The sequence below is a fragment of the Mustelus asterias genome, chromosome 16, assembly GCF_964213995.1.
Source record: "Mustelus asterias chromosome 16, sMusAst1.hap1.1, whole genome shotgun sequence".
NCBI lineage: Eukaryota > Metazoa > Chordata > Chondrichthyes > Carcharhiniformes > Triakidae > Mustelus > Mustelus asterias.
Genome location: NC_135816.1, coordinates 84,144,434 through 84,162,282, shown reverse-complemented (window position 1 = coordinate 84,162,282; position 17,849 = coordinate 84,144,434). Strand labels below are relative to the sequence as shown.

The 17,849-nt window shown below is 40.8% G+C and overlaps 1 pseudogene; it reads left to right on the top strand.

Moving 5' to 3' along the window:
* Nucleotides 1-17,849, top strand: part of LOC144505374 (beta-1,3-galactosyl-O-glycosyl-glycoprotein beta-1,6-N-acetylglucosaminyltransferase 3-like) — a 48,120-nt pseudogene that overhangs the window by 1,859 nt on the left and 28,412 nt on the right.

The following is a 17,849-nucleotide window of genomic DNA, read 5'->3' as shown; positions in this document are numbered from 1 at the left end:
TATGATGTCCGATCTGAATCATTAGACGTGGCAGACGTTTTGGAAGATAAAGAATGAAGACCCGGGCGCCATTGAAAGGAAATGTTTAAAGTCGATGACGATCGCAAACAAATACAAAACCTTCACTGAAAACGATTATTGGATAATGACCACAGACTGCGACCATTTCAGTAAAACCCGCAAGTACATCACTTTCCCCTTAAGTACTGAGGAACGAGATTTCCCTCTGGTCTGATCAATGGTGATTCATATCGACTTTGAGATGTTTGAAAGGCTCTTAAGAAGCATTTATGCTACAGAGAGTGTGCACTGTGTCCACGTGGGCAGGAAGTATCCAAAGCCATTTCGCTCTGCTGCACCGACCAACTCTTCCTGTTTCTCTCATGTCTACATTGCAGGAAAATCAGAGTCGATGACATATTCCTTATGGTCCGAAGTTCAGGCTGATCTAAACTATATTGAAGAGCGGTTGCAGATCCCTGTCCCCTGGAGATATCTCATCGTTGCTTGTGGACGAGACTTCGCAACCAAAACCAACCGCGAAATTGTCAACCGTCTCCTGGTCAAGAACAGCTCAAATGTCGTCGAATCATACCCTTCATCGAGACAGAAGAGGATAAGTAGCTCAGTGTTATTGATGTATACACCCTTCACCAGGCTTTCCATCCATTCATTCAACTCTCACTCTCCCTTTCACCTTCCTCTCTCTCTCTCTCTCACTCACTTATTCATCCGCTCATTCCATCCAGTTTTATTTCCAAATTGTTTAACTGCATTAATATTGTCCAATGTCCTGGAATGATATTGAATAGATATTTGATTAATCGGATGATTCAAATATTCTCGTCCTCAGATTGAAGCACATTAAAGAATCTATATCTGTGAATGAATAATTGATCTGAGTATCCAGCTAGGCCAACTCTGGCCCAACAGATGCGTGTTTTGAATCGTTTCTTGTGGCCAAAAAGAACATAAATTTCAAATGTATTGCACTGGGCTTTCTTTCCAGGCAGCCGAAGATCTGCCAAGTAAACATTTACCTTCATCTCGACCTGAGATGTTATCTAAATGTGGCCTCAAAACGAAGCGCAAACTAATTCCCAGCGTTTGTTTTTTTGTTTTTACTTAAGAATCCCAAGATCCACATCTTTATGATTTTGAACATTTAATTCATATTACATTGTTGGTTAAAGTCCCGTCGTACATTCGTTTCAATTGTCTTTGTTACTCGGTTTATTGCAAGCCACGTGTTGAACTGCCATGCTGGTGGGTGACGGGATCAGTTCGAAAGAACAATTAGGTAATGCACTTATGTGACCAGCACCATTGTCCTTGCATAGGCCATTGAAATCAGCAGTGTCCTGTCATCACAGTTATGTTTAGCTTCAGCCATTAGGCTGTGCAAAATAAAAGCATGAAAGGACATTTAAAGTAATGAAGTTTCATCAGTGTGTTCGAGTTCTGATGTGGTAGGAGAACGTGAATTAATGTGAAAAATGAGAAACGTTTGCTCTTTGTGTTGACTTTGAGAAACGTTGGGATTTCATGATGATATCATCAAGACATAAAGCGCAAGACGAGTCCTTCGTGCAGACGCAGCCTCGTTTTTGCAGAGTGTACATCAATTCTTGTTACTAGATAATTTGTCAGCACCCTCTTAATGAAGCTGAAAAGCCTCGTGTTTTTCAGCTGGTCCGAGGACAAAGACAACCCTGATGAAGAGATCTGCGCAATGCTGCAACGAATGGCTCAGATACCGAGGTCCATTCTCTGCAGTCCAGGACAGCAGAGTGTTCTTCAAATAATGAAGTGGTCTGTTCAGGCTGGCGATGGCGCTAAAGGTTCTCCACACGCGTCTTGCACAGGGACGCACGGGAACTACTCCTGCGTTTATGAGTCTAGTGATTTATCCTGGATCATCCAACAGGAATCTGTTTTTCACAACAAGTTTGACTCACAAGAGGACAACACAGCCATGCAATGTATGGAGGAATTCATCCCATACAAAGGGATTCGCAGAAGAGCCTGGTGAGCGTTAACGTAACCCAATCAGCGAGATACAGGGAGACTGGAAGAGCGACTATGCCAAGATTGCTAATTGAATCAAAGTGCTGCATAAAAATAGAGGAATATGCCACACATGAAAAGAAAAATGACCTGGGTTGTAATATTTGTTCAAATTGGCGAATTCAAATGACGAGGAGGGTAATGTGGATTGTATCAATATAGCATTTCCAGTGTGAGAATGGAGATCAGAATGTACGTAACAGCACGGGAGATTTCCATGTTGAATTGCAGGGAAAGTGAGTGAAGAAAGTTACCAGAAATTTGGAATTGAATCGAAAATTCAAGAACTGATACAGCCCAGAAGGAAAATTATTGCGCCCCCCTCCTCACCAACACCCCCCCCCCCCCCCCGCCCCACTGCCCCTCCCCCCACCACCCACACACACACACACACACACACACACACACACACACACACAAACACACACCAGCTCCCATACTTCGACTGATCTCAGAAAGAATTTTACATTTAGTTTTGTAACCTCCACGTCTCATCATGATCCCTTTTAATTTCATTTATTTCTTCACTACATTTTTCAATGCTAAAATGACTTTTGTTTGAATCATTGTTTCCTGACAGTAATTCCATCTTCTCACGAACCCCAACATAAAATAATCCTGTTCTAATTTCGAATGAAATGTTTTCTTCATCAGCGATGTTAAAAGTCAATGCTTCTGGAACAGATATAATTGAAACATGTACATTTAAATCCAAAATGATATTCGTCCATTTTTGATATTTTTTTCCCAATTTTACGTCAGTTTTTAAGTTCATTTTCCTTTATTTCTTTCATTCCTGAGGTCTTCCGTCTCCATAGTTTTCACATCCTCCCTAATGTTGGCTGCTCCACTAAATTAAGCAGAACAGCCGATATTTTGTGGTTGTGTGCTGTTGACCTACACCCTGAGTTCAGAGGCAACATATTGCTCTTTAAACTTCAAAAAGCATCGTTAACCAATCTGCTAATTTGATTCTGGTCGACTTAGTTTGCACACAAATAGGGCGATTATACTAAGAATTCAGCACGTCAATCCTGCTCCAGAGTTAAATCCTTACTTGCCTTACCCGCATCTTAAATCCGTCCCTTCGTCTTTGTTCTGGATCACAAAATGCACTGAAACAAAAGAAAATTTAAGTCTTCACCATCGACCGTGCATTGACCAGCATACGAAGGTGTGTGAGGAGGAAGTTGTATATTATTGTCCATTAATTTGGCAATGCATATTTTGCGGAAAAAAATCTTCCTTCTCGTATTCTTAATTCGTCTACCTTCAATTCAAAGATTAGATTGTTCTATCGTCCTCCATGAGGAGAAACAATTATTTCCTGTGTCCTCCTTTTCAGTTCCTTTTCTGGGCTTCATAATTTTGATCGCATCAACATTCAGCCGTTTGGGTTCAAGGTGTTACTTTTTGTACTTGAACACTAAATTTTAGTGATCTTTTTATTCAGAACTCAAACTCCCTTTCTCCGTGACATCGCTTATTTTGTCGCTGTTGACAACATAATCCAGTTGCTACTCTCCAATTCGAAGTAGATGCATGTAGTTGGTCGGGAAAGTCCATTTCAGTTTTAAAATTCAATCAGGTTCATACCATATTTAGTGTTATAAGTAATACGGAAAAGAAGACTATTTCAACTTGTGACACGTGGGTTCCTCTAACACAATCTTACGATATTCGTTTTTAATTAACTAGTTATTGATTTCCTGATAAACACCAAAAATGAAGCAGATGATTATTAAGTAATGAAATTTTGTTACATTATGATCCCGTGATTCACTGGAGTACAAAATGGTATTGAAAAAAAAAACTGGATCTATATTTTTAAAAATGTCATTTCAAACTTAAAATTTCAAAGAAACTGTAGAATTGTCAGTGATTCCTCAAACACATATATTTTCCGAATTTTGATAAGCTCCAGGCCATCATACTCTGTGAAAAACTACCTCAAGGGCAAATTGCATTGTTCGATCCGATCAGGATTAGTAAGGAGATGACTTTGTTCCACAAACCATACTTCTGAACGAATCCATTTTGCGTTAACCACATGATTTAGTTACGATTGATGCGTTAAGTTGGCCCCAGTCAGCAACAGACCATTAAAATAATTAGTGAGCTTTATTGAGTTACAATATTACTGGATCAATAATTAACCCCGAGTTATGTTAGAAAGCCCGTTGTTTGCTGTATGACTGTGGACCGTTACTTGCTGTGTGTGCAAAGAACGAACAACGAGATCAATTTATTTGCAGTGGAGATCTTCAGTCTTTGATGAATCTCGAAGTTTGAAACGGTGAATACTTGATTGTATACATCCAGATACTGAGATAATAGTGCGCAGCTATGTTGCATTCGTGCTGAAGATAATAAATGCAGATTGTGTCGTTGGCTGCGGTTCAATTAAATCAATCTAGTAATATAATTGATCAATTCTCAAGTTCCAACTGGCCTACCTGTGACGGCATGCCGTGGACATTTGGAGAAAAAAATAAATAAACGCTCCTAAAGTCTTCCTTGAGAGCGACATACTAAATATCACCCGAGATAGAATTCCTAGACAGCTACTAACAAGTAGGTTTCTGCGTGTTATGTTTCTATGGAGTGATCGTCGACATGAAGTTGCTCAAGGTTGCTTTCTTGAAACTGTGAGGTATATATTTTATTTCAATTTACTTCTTTATAAATTGACTATCCAGAGAGCTATCCCTTTGTCTTAATTGGTCAACATCTTCTCTGAAATAAAGTGAATTTAATAAACAATTTGAGGTGGCTAAAATAATTCAAGTTAAAGATAACATGAATCTTATAATAGTCTTATTTTTCGCGATTTCTGTCAATGGGACACACACTTCCTTACTGCTCCAAGTCTCCTAGTCTGTCACTTTTGCGAAGTTGAATATATCAAGACATAGAGAATGTAAATAAATTGCTAGAATGGCAAAAAAATGCATGGTCCCAATAAAAACTGGTTTTATTTCAGTATTTAGAGGTATAAAATGCAAAGTACATCCGAAGAACCAGACTGAATCATTTGTATCAAAAGCAAGGCAGTGGGTTTGGCTTGGTAACAGGCTTCAGGCATTTGAATATTTGAATTTTGCCCAATAAAATTTAAAGCAGGCATCAGCTACCAAGAGCTTATAAGATCTGAATGTGATTTGAACGACATCAGACCAATCCTGTTGTAGGAAAATCACAGGTCATCACAGGTGTTAAAGAGAATGAAAAGAGGGAAAGCATGTGTTAGCAGTTGCAATCTCTCAAGTCCAGAGGGAGAGGGCAGCTATTCACCTTGCCAGCTGTATATATCTCCGAAGAGAACACACCATCTAACCAGCAAAAGGTACAAACACAAAAAGAAGTCACAGACAAAGGAAATCCGCAGCAGAACTCCAAAAGATACGGAAAGCCAGAATGTGTTTGTATTTTTTGAGAGTGACGGAATTCTATTCTTATATTGTTGATTAATAAATGAGACCTGTATTTATTTGAGCAGCATTCCAAAAGAATCTTATTTCATACAGCATATTACTTGTTGAGTTAAAGCTCCCTGTTATTTCAATAACTAAATTGTAAATGTTCATTTAAAAGTGAGTATGAGGTATTTCTGTTCGTTACCCGGTAATCGTTATTGAAGGACAGTGCACCTTCCCACACATATTTAACAGATTGCAAGGTATTCCTCTTTGGGGGATTCAGTCTTACGTCTTGAAGGAGAAAGACTCTGCATCGGAGCAGTCACCAGGAAGAAGATAATCAATTCGTTGTTCTCCAATCCAAGGTGAATACAATTACAATTTCCCACATTCAACTTTATTTGCATTTATTTCTCGAATCCACGTTGTTGATGTTGCCTTTAATTTCCTCTCATTTACAAAACATATTTCACCTGGCAACTTCGTGTAATCTCCAATCCTGAGTATATAACGCTCTGTTCCTTTTTTCATATATTATAATCTCCATGAATTCCCACAAAGTAAACAATGCACTTACCAAATGAGTGACTTCACTGGGCGCAAAGTTCGGGTCTGGGATACTTGTGCGTGTGTGTGTGTGTGGGGCGGGGGGGGGGGGGGCGGAGGGGAGAGGGGGGGGGAGAATAACATTTCGGCCACATTTCCTGTCACTTATTTCACGTTGGTAACCCTACCACAATCAACATAAATTCAACATACGTTAACAGTTAAATTGCTTTGATTTGATTTAATTTATTTTTGTTACATATGTTCGGATGCACTGAAACGCATTGTTTATTTCGCTATGCAGACAAAACATACAGTTCGTAGATTACATCGGGGAGAAGTAAAGGTGAGAGTGCACAATATAATATTCCTGGCACAGTTAGGGTGCACAAAAGTATTAGCTTAATATCAAGTAGGGACATTGAGATGTCTCATAGCAGTTGGGAAAATTTGTTCTTGAGTTGTTTAGCATTCTTGAGTCGTTGACCACATGATCTCGGATTGCTCTATATATATATATATATATATATATTCCCCGATGGAAGAGGGTGAAAGAGAACGTGTCCGTGTTGCGTAGATACTTTTTTTAAAATTCTGGCTGCTTTTCCGAGGCAGTGAAATGTGTAGATTGAGTCATTCGATGGGAAGCTGGTTTTCATGATGGACTGGGCTATTCGTGGTCAATAAAACTATCAATTACTGTGTGTAAAGTCGTAATAACAAAGATGGTTCGCACAGATTTCCCGGGTAGGACATTCAATAAATACAGTATATATTTCGTTCATATTTTCTTTCACAATTCAGTTAGATTTCTAGTTCCTTTACTTTGAACAAAGTCCCATCCTACAGCAATGTTCGACACCGAGAATTTCCACGAGAATTTTCACTGATAAGCACACATTACAAGCTTTCTCACACCAACGGTTTGTCTTCTAAATTCAACCCTATTCAAAACGATATACACTCTCACATAAAACCAGAAACTAACCCAGTAGAGTCGGATGAATTCTATAATACATATGAATCAGACAGAAAGCACACCTTTGAGAACTTTCACATTTATTGAAGAAGGTGGCCCAATTCCTTTCCAGAATTAACAACGAATGGTTGGAGTGGAGTGGCTTCGGAATGCCTTCACTTTTTTTGCAAACAAGGAAGATGAGAGAATACAATTTCTAAAGAAACCGGCTGTGTTTCATCTCCACTCGGATTTTATTGATGGTTATTTATCCGCAAATTGGAGAATTTATTGAATTAGAAACAATGACTTTGCCCATCATTCGAACAATCACACATCAGGGCTGCAATTATTTTTGTGCTGATTATTAAAACTCCTAGCTTTCCTGGATCAGGGACATTAAGTGGTGGTTCTTAGCGTCTGTGAACACCATTCAACAGTAATGTGGTGCGATTCAGGTATTTTCCTAGCTTCTGTGAACACCTATACTGAAATGTCTTGCTCTTGTCACCTGAAATCTCAGTTCTTATAAAAACAGCAATATGCATCAATAGAAGTATGTGACCAGAATGGACTGAATGTGTATAAATAAATTGATCCGGAAAATGTGGGGCTTTGAACCATGCAGCCATAGAATTTCATAAACTGCCATTTTTGTTCTCGCAGAATTGTTGGCATTTTGTGAAATCTGATTGTTTTACAAATGTAGCCGGATTGCACCTTACCGATGTATGCTGAGGAGCCTGACCATTATGCAAAAAATTTGAGATTTCTAAAACAGAGATCCAATTTCTGGATGCAGGATTCTTATCTATGAACTCAGATTTCTCCAGCTGTTATTATATTCTAATATGTTCTCTCAATATTTAATAGTTAAAATGTGGAGTGATTTTCTGTTTTACATGCTGACTTCTTCCAGTGCATAGAATAATGTGCGGAGTTTACAGCATTGTACATCAGAGGCCGGTCGTTGATTTTGAATTATTTCCTTTCATTATAAATAAGTTCCGTTGGTATGATCCTCTGGTAATCAGAAATCACAAATGCAGTTGTACCAGGAAACATAATAAGACCTATTGAAAATGATAGAAGAGAGGAGAAATGACTAAATCATTTCTCATCTCTCCTCTCTGCCAAAGATACTTCGAAAATGCTGTTTAAAGCAAAACACAGCGGATGTTGTAAGTCTGAATTAAAAACAAAAACTGCTGGAAGAAACTCGGCAGATCTGGCAGCATGTCCGTTGAGAGAAACGGAATTAAAGTTCCGAGTCTATATGAGTATTCTATTTATTTCCGAATTCTACATAAACAAATTATACCTGCTTAAATAGTGTTGAACGTGAATCTGTTTCTTGCTGATTGACTAATAAGCGTTCATGGATTATATTTCAATGTTGTGGCAGATTTCATGGTCAGCGGAAACAACGTCTGCACTTCACGCTCACGTCGAAGGAACTTCTGACATGAATCCCGAGATCCCGAAGGCATGGATTTCACCATTCTCCACTTCAGTCTGAAGGTGGCAGCAAATCGCTGGAGTCTCCAGAAAGACATTACAAAGGTCAAGGTCAAAGCAGCTGAAAGCAGGACCACTGCTGGCGGAGTTATTACCCAGTAAGAAGTTTAACAACACCAGGTTAAAGTCCAACAGGTTTATTTGGTAGCAAAAGCCACACAAGCTTTCGGAGCCCCAAGCCCCTTCTTCAGTTGAGTCTCACCAGAAGAAGGGGCTTGGAGCTCCGAAAGCTTGTGTGGCTTTTGCTACCAAATAAACCTGTTGGACTTTAACCTGGTGTTGTTAAACCTCTTACTGTGGTTAGCCCAGTCCAACGCCGGCATCTCCACATCAGGCGTTCTTATAATCAGAGGCACTAAAGAGGGCACGGTTGGAAGATTGCATGCACCTCGAAGGCTCGTCAAAACTGGAGGATACTTAAAAGAAAGGCTGATTGAAGGGACGTGGTGGGATTCCCCCCTTAAAGCTGTGATTAAAAAGTGAGAAGTTGCTATTATAACGGAAGACCAGCAAGCACATGCATCGTCTGACTGCACCAGTTGGCACCCGATTAGTTATAGAGCTATTAAAGTACAGAAAGAGGTCGTTTGGCCCATCGCATCTGAACTGTAAATCCTACGTTTATCTATTCTAATTGAATTTTCCAGCACGCGATCCTTAGCCTGCTCATCTAAATTCTGCTTAAATGTTGTGTGGGTTCCCGTCTCTACGATCCTTTCAGGCAGTGAGTTCCATATTCCCACCACAGTCTGTGTAAAATGGTATTTTCTAAAATCCCTTCCAAATCTCCTGCGCTGCCTTAATCTAATGTCGCACTTCGTATTGACACCTCTACTAAGGGAAAACGTTTCTACCCAACTACCGAATTTATGTCCCCTATAATTATGTCCACCTCAATCGGATCCCCACGTCCCGTCCCCTCCCGCTCAGCATTCGCTGCTCTATGATGAACAACTCCGACCCAACCAGCCTCTCTGCATTGCTGCAATGTTGGAGTCCAGACAGCATCCTGGAGAATCTCCCCTGTAACCTTTTGGCGACAAAAGCGGCACACACTTCACCAGCTCTGGCCTAATGAGGATTTTATGAATAGAAACATAGAAAGCAGGAGCTGGTCACTCGTCCCTTCCATTCTGTTCCACCAATCGTTCTGATCATGTCTGATCATCGAACACAATCGCCTGATTCTGCTTGCACCCCACATCCTATGATCTCCTTCACCCTAAGACTAGATCTAACTGCTTCTTGTATACATGCAATGTTTGGGCCTCAAGTGCTTACAGTGGTAGCGAAAACCACAGACTTACCACTTCCTGGGTCAAGGAATTTGTTGTCACCTCAGTCTTTAAATGTTTTCTCCGTATCCTTAGACCATGAACATTGATTGAGAGCGTCCCCAACATCGGGAGCATCCTTCCTGCACCTACCCTCTCTAGTCGTGTTAGAATTGTATAGATCTCCATCAGATTACTCCCCATTCTTCTAAACACGTTCAAATATAATCGTAACCGTCTCAATTTATCCTCCTCCATCACAGGAAACAGTGTGGTAAACGTTCTCTGCGTTCTTCCATAGAATTAACATCCTTCCTCTATTAAGCAGTTCAAAACTGCGCACAATACTTGATGTGTGACCTCAACAAGGGATTGAGCAGTTGCAGCAAGGCATCCCACATACTGTACTCGAATCCTCTCGCTATGAAGTGCAACATGTCATTTGCCTTCCTTACTGCGTGTTGCACATGCATGCTTACTTTTAGCTACTGATTTACGAGCACACAAATGGCTCGTGGCTCATTCCCCTCTCTTAATCATTAGCCGTTCAAAAAATAATCTTGAACTGCATCCTAACTTCTCCACTCACATAATCTATGCCGAAGCGAACAAAGGAAAGCATCCCATATGTCTTCTTAACCATATTAGCTGCCTATCCTACTGCCTTCAGGAGCCTTTGGAGATGCACCCCAAAGGCCCTCTGGTTATAGATTCTCACCATTCTTTGTGTATTCCCTTTTGCTGTTCACTATCCCAAAAGTACCTCCTCATTTTCCCAATTAAATTATATGTCCCGTTGTTCACTTGCAGAGTTATGCACAGTGGATACCTGCTTAAATTGGTAATAACTGATTAGGAATGTATCCTACACACCAAGATTTAGGAAGTTAATATATATCGGGAAGAGTATGGTAGCACGTATGGTAGTATGCTATCCCCGTGGACCCGCAGAATAAAACTCCGTTCAGTCTGAAAATCACTTTAACCCACCGGGTGGCTTGGTGGCACAGTGGTGGGCACTTCTGCTGCACAGTGCCATTGTTTCAGTTTCAATTCCGGCCTCAGGTCTGTGCTAAGTTTGCATTTTCTCCTCGTATCTGTGCTCGTTTCCTCCACGTGGTCCTGTTTCCTTCCACAGTCCAAATATGTGCGGGTCAGGTTGATTGGCCATGTTAAATTAACCCTAATTTCCGGGGGCTTAGCAGGGTGAATGTATGGAATTGCGAGAGTCGAGGTTGTTGTTGTTGCAGACACGGTGGGCCGAATGACATCCTTCTGGATTGTCGAATCATAGTAGGGATGCTATGATTCTGTGGAATTCTGTAACCTGATACTAAAGCCAATTTGGTATCCATACCGCGACCGGCAATTTTTCCCACAAGCTCATTTCTTACTCACAAGTTGTTGTGAGGAATCGTGCTCAGTGCCTTTTGGAATTTCATGCACAGCTCATTCGAAATATCGCTCCGTTACTTAATTTAATATATTCTCAAGCAGTAGAATTAACCTGATTGAGATTGAACAAATCTATGTTCCAAAGCTAACTCACAATTTTGTCCAAAGCGGTTGTTTCGAAAAGTGTCTGGAAACCGTGCTTTTCCTGCTGTGTCCATAGCTACTTATGTCATCTTTACACCCATCTCTCAACAAGAAGATGACAATTGTGATTCCTCCGCCAAATGTCACCACCCGTGATCCTAAAGTGGAGATGAAAATCGTGACCAAAATGCCATAAAATTTCGAACTTTACTTCTATCAGTTTGTATGATGAATGTCGTCCGACCAATTTCATTGTCGAATGAAATGGCAGTTCATTCGTTGTCGTACCAAGCAGTTGTGGTCAAATGTTCCATTCTGTTATTACTTCATCTTTGGCACGTTTAACTAGTAATGCGGAATTGTCTTTATTTGTCTGCTGCTTTAGCCAATGAACTGCCGGAAATGGTATTCGATAACAACGTTGTGTATCACAACGAGTTTGAACATGGATGCATAATTCTTTACGTGAACACTTTCGTGTGGTTATAATAAAAGATAATTTCAATCTAAGATGGAAAATTTGTTAAAATATATTCTAAAATTTCACAAGGAGCTGGGAATTGTATCTGCTTCATTATTAGCAAACCTCAGAATCAAGACGCAGGGAGATTTCAGCACCTCCTTCTGCTCCCCTCGGAATTTCCTCTGTGTCATTGCATAAATGCACACATTTTGACAGGAACTCAGAAACTTCAACATTGTTCCAATTTCCATGGTGATATATTTATTGCGTGTCCGGTGACCCTGGTAAGAATTGATGCTTACCGCCCAGAAATTATAACACAATGACAGACAGCAACCACAACAATAAAAATCTGCCTGACAGAGCGATGAGGAAGCTGATGGATTTCCTCCAGTTCTCTATTTCCAGATCAGACTTTTTCTCAGTTGTGTAAGACCCAAGTTTCCTTCGGACTCTGCTTGCACCTATGGTACGCCTGGTCATCAAATAATTAAACAATACAATAAAAGTAAAATGAAGCCAAACAAGCGAGGATATGTGAAACCAGAAGAATGCTATCCAGAAAGGTGGTCATCAAAAAGTAACCCTTGGCTCGCAAATCAAACATTGTCAAATATTTGCTGATGATCAAACGCAAGGAAAAATGGGATTTCCTTTACAAAGATCAAAACAGAAAAAAATGTTATAACCACAACGACGGTTCTCACGATGCAATGTTTTGCTTTGGACTCCTGGCAGCAGATAACTGCAAATCGGTCAGATCTGAAGACAGTGAACCAAACTGGAGGGCCAAAGGGCCTTTTTCCTGTGCTGTACTGTTCTTCGTTCAGACAGGTCGAAAACAGCACCAGGCATGTATAGAACGGACTTACACACGGGGTTGAAGTGCAAATTGAAAAGGTAAACCTATAACTGAATATATGGGACATCACTGCATTGATAATCCTAACTGATAGATCTGCTGTCGCCATGGTTAACATGATTAAAGAGATACGATTGGAAAGACCACATTTTCCTTGGCAATGAATCACAATGGTCAACAAGTTCCCTGAAGGAAGGAAAGAAAATTAGAAAGTGCTCAAGCACCTGATTAACAGATGTGTAGACTTAATTCATCCAAAAGGTAACGAGAAAATTGAGAGCGCTAAAACTTACTCAAAACAAACAATTTACAATGGCTCACCAGGGACACCAATAGCTGCAATAATTGGGTAGTAAATCGTTTTAATCGACAGAATAATAGGTTTTCCCATCCACTGAGAATGGATGAGTCAAAAAGATGTTGAAAGTTCTGTCTGGCATACCGTATTTATATGCATATCAAACCCCAAGGCTGTCAATAGCGTGAATTCATAATTATAATTACTTACAATCATTTAACAAATAGATATAGGCAATTTGCTTCCTGCTTAGCTTGTTGTGATTGATGAAGAGAACAAGTTAACAATTTTGTTGCAAATTTTAAATAACAATGGCAACAAAAAGTTGATTTTATGCTGTCCTGTTAGATTCAGAGAGGAAGTTAAACTTTGCACATTTGTTTTTTTTTGGATAGATATACTTTATTCATACTATTTGGAGAAGTACTTTATGAAACAATGCAACACAGAAAGTAAGATGACGCTATAATATTCGAATTTTTCCATACAGTGTGGTCTATTCTTGCGTGTGTCAATAATAGGAACATTGGAAAATAGCAAAAGGAGGTTGCCACTCAGCCCATCAACTTTTCCTGCTATTTAATGAGGTCATAGCAGATATGAGTCCGAACGCCATAATTCCAAACTTTGACCTTTACTACCTCTGCTTAACAAAGAAAATAATCACAGATTTAATTATAGCAACCAAATTTGTCTCAGCTGCCATTTCTGGATGAAAGTGCCAAGCCTCGACCACCCGTTGTACGTTGACCTGCTTCCTAACTCTGAGAATCTCACCTGAACAGTCTGAACGGTCTTTGGCCCCAAGTTCGAAATCTACAACACGCGGAAAGAATACGTCGTTTTCTGTTCGTATCTTAGCTTACTTCGATCATTTCATCACTTAACTTTCTAAATTATAGAGCAAACAGATCTCATTTGCACAGTCTCTCGTCATAATTGAGTCCCTGAATTCTCTGGATCATTCTTCTGAACGTCCGCTGCACTCCCTCCAAAGTCAATATATCCTTCCGAATGTGTGGTGCCCAAATCTCCTCACACTATGACATGTGGAGTGTAATGAGTGTTTTGTATAGTTGCAGCACAATTCTATTTTTTTTCAGAATTACAATATAAGTTCCAAGTCGGGCAAGTTTTATCATAATGAAAAAATAACTCAAAACGTACAATAGAATTCACCTTACCGTCACATGGAGAGTTCCCGCAAAAGAATGGTTACAATTCGACATCTCCCCGTATTCTGCCAGAGTGGTTGAAGCGAAACGATCTTCTCTGGCATATAAATCACTCTGATTGCCGGAAATACCCCATTTTTCGACTACAACCTCATCTGTGATAATCGGGATGTCGACCATCCAATGGTGCTCACACAAGATAGAACTAGAACTCGGTTGCAAAAATGATCAGCCATGATTTCTAATACCCCTGTGCTTACACTGCTGGTGACTGTGCCCCGGCAATACCAGCAAGCGTGATACTTACCCTCAAGAGGGCGCTGGTGCTTTGGTGCTGATCCTATTTCTCTGGATACAGTGGGAATCGCACAAACACTTTATTTTCCCATTTTACCCGACATTAATTGATTCTCACTGACACCAAGAGTGACAATGTGTCTTCAGTAGTAATTTCCCTGTACGACTTTTACGAGAGATGACGTTGTCTCCTTAGTAGTGATATTGCTGTTGCACTTCCGCTGGAGCTGATGTGTTCTTCTCCAATCTGCGTGTTTTGCGAAATTAACACTGGAGGTGGAGGTGGTAAAATTTATAACTAATAAATAAATGTATCGATCCGGAAGTTTCGTTGGGCTGGAGGGTGCAGAGAATAATTGGGGGGAATTCAGTGAGGGATTTGAAAGTCAGGATGAGGATTTTCAAAATGAGGCATTAACGGATGAGGAGAAAATGTAACTCAACCTACAGAGGGCTGATTAGTGACCTGGACTTCTTTCAGGTGAAGTTGCAGGCAGCAGAACTTTGGGGTGAGCAGAGGTATATATAAGGTGGAAGATGGGAAGCCATTCAGGGGAACACTGGCATCGCAATATCTCGAATGAACACGGACATGGATGAAGGTTTCAGCCCCAGGTGAGCTGTGGCATGGTCGGAGTTAGACAATATTTAGAACATGGAAGTACAATGTATTCATCTGATAACAGTCTTTCAACTTGTTTAATATCATACAGTTGGCGAGATTTGCAGGGAGTGAAGTGGATACCATGTCCATCATAATTCTTTAATATTAAGCTTGTTACTTTAACTGTGTCTTTGGAACATGTTGTCGGCTTGCGACTTGTCACATTTCACTGTGATCAAAAGGTGAACAAAATGTCCCAGTCTGGGCCAAAGGACTAAGACCCAGCTGGGATCATTCCCAGATGGATATGGGCTGCTGCTGTACACAATGATATCAATTATTCACGGCAATCCTTTCTCCAAGATGAATGAAAGGTCAGAGAACAAAGCAGAGTGTCACAAGTGTTCTGTTCCTGAATTTCCTGCTCCAATTCTTTCGGTGAGGATTCCATCACAGAGGATATGTGTTGTCCCCATTTCCACATAATTCCTGGGTTTTAACATGACTGAACTGGGAGCTGATGATCCCACCTCCGATTATGGGTTCCTGGTGATTTCACAGGTTGGTGGTCTCGCGTGTGAAAAATTCAACAATGATTAAGTATTGAACTTAGATCAATTCAAGACGTCATTAGGCCCATGTTGCCTTTGATCCTCGTTCAAAGAATTATGCAGTGAAGCCATTCTCCGTTCCACAAAAACTTGCAGCTCCCGATGTCACACATTTATCGAAATCGATTGTGAATACAATTGTTGAAGCTTTGTTTTCTCCACCCATTCAGGCAATGAATTGTAGATCAAAAGAGTACACTGCGTCAAAGAAACACTTACAATTCCCACACTACCATCAACCGCCCCCTCCCTTACAACGCCTCCCACCCACCACCCGCCCCCGCTATTTTTTTCAAGTGCCTATCCTCTGGTTCTCTCCACGTCTTCCAGTGGAAACAGAATTTCCTCAGTTCCTGCAACATGTTTTCAGCGTTTTGAACAGATCCAGCAAACCTCCTCTTAACTTCCTCTGTTGGAAGGAGAACACGCCAGCTTCACACTCTTTTCACGTAACTGTCGTGCCGCCTCTCTGGTACTATTCCGGTATATCTCCTCTGCACTATCTCCAGCATATTGTCATCTTTCCTGAAGTGTTGAGTCCGGAATGAATGCCAATCATCGAGCAGGGCCAGCATGTGTGCAAGAATTCTCTCCAGCTGCAGCTCCGAGAATCCCGCTGGGCAGAGCTGGACTGGCGGCTGAGAACACTGCATGGAATCAGTGAATCTGATAGAGTGGACGAAAGCACGTACAGAGAGTTGGTCACATCGCAGGCCACGTATCCTTCGGCAGAAAGAAAATGCGTGATCAGAAGTCAGAGAAAGAGGAATAGGCAGGCAGCTCATAAACCGTCTGTGGTCATTTCCTGACAGAACAGAAACGGCATTTTCAATATTGTTGGGAAAATGTCCTCAAGAGCATGTAGTGGCAAATAAACTTGAGAAATCACGGTTAACCCTGCCTCATTTAAGTGGAGGAGAAAGTGTGTAAATGCAATGGCGATAGGGCATTCAGTTGTCAGGGGAATAGTTAAGCGTTGCTGTGGTTGCAAACGAGACTCCAGGATGGCATGTTGCTTCCCTGATGCTCGGGTCAACGATGTCTCACAGGCACATTCAGGAAGGGAAGCAAGAACAATTATTTATCTTGGGACTCAACGATAACTTTGATATAGGTTAAAAAGTGACAATATCCGAAAAGTGCAATATTGGAAGTGAAGGAGCAGGTTGGAACTGTTGAAGAGTCTGTCTGTACTGGATTGGGATTTTAAGGATAGGGTGGTGGTGGTGGGGGGGGGGGGAGATCTAATTGAGCCTTCCAAATACTGAACGACGTAGACAAAGTGGACGTGTAGAGAATATTTCCACTGGAGGGAGAGACGAGAACATGTGGTCACAAACCCAGACTGAAGAGACGCTCCTTTATAACTGAGATGAGGAGGAATTTCTTCCTTCAGAGTGTGGCGAACCTGTGGAGCTCAATGCTGCAAAGGTCTTGGAGGCCAGATAATTGAGTGTCCATGAGACAGAGCTGGATAAGTCCTTGACCAATAAGGGGGGTCAAGGTTTATGGGGAGAATGCAGAAGAATTGGGATGATAATCATATGAGGCATGATTAAATTGCATAACAGACTCGATGGGCCGATTGGCCGAACTCTGCTCTTTTGTGATATGGTCTTATGGTCTTATCGAAAGCTAATCTCAAAGTTAATGAACTCAGGATGAACACCAGTGTAACGTGCTAGTAAGAGTATTAATATTAGGATATATTTGCTGAATATGTGATTGCCAAGACTATTCAAGCGGGAGGGTTTCAGATTCCTGTGACACTGGAAGCAGCTCTTGGGGAGTTGGGACCAGTACAAACCGTACGCATGGCAACTGGGCAAAGCAGGGACTGATGTCTTAGGGTGAGTATTAGCTCGAGGTTCGGGAGTGTTCAAACTAGAATTTTAGGGGGGAAGAAACTTGAGCTGACCGACAAGGCAAAGAAGTACGACGACCTTAAAAGAAAGAACAGGACAATACAGAAAAGGTAGGCAGGGAAATGAGGGGCGAAAGACAAATAGGACTGCAGTAAAACGAATGTTAGGATAATCAAAGTTGCAATAGGCTGACGTATTTTTGTACCTTAATGCACAAAGTTGTAGAAATAAGGTAAACAAACCATTCGTGTGAATTCTGGTGAATGCATATAATATCCTGGCCATTACGGGGAGTTGGTTTAAAGAGGATCAGAAAAGGAAATTAAATATCTAGCAATACTCACCTTTGCGAA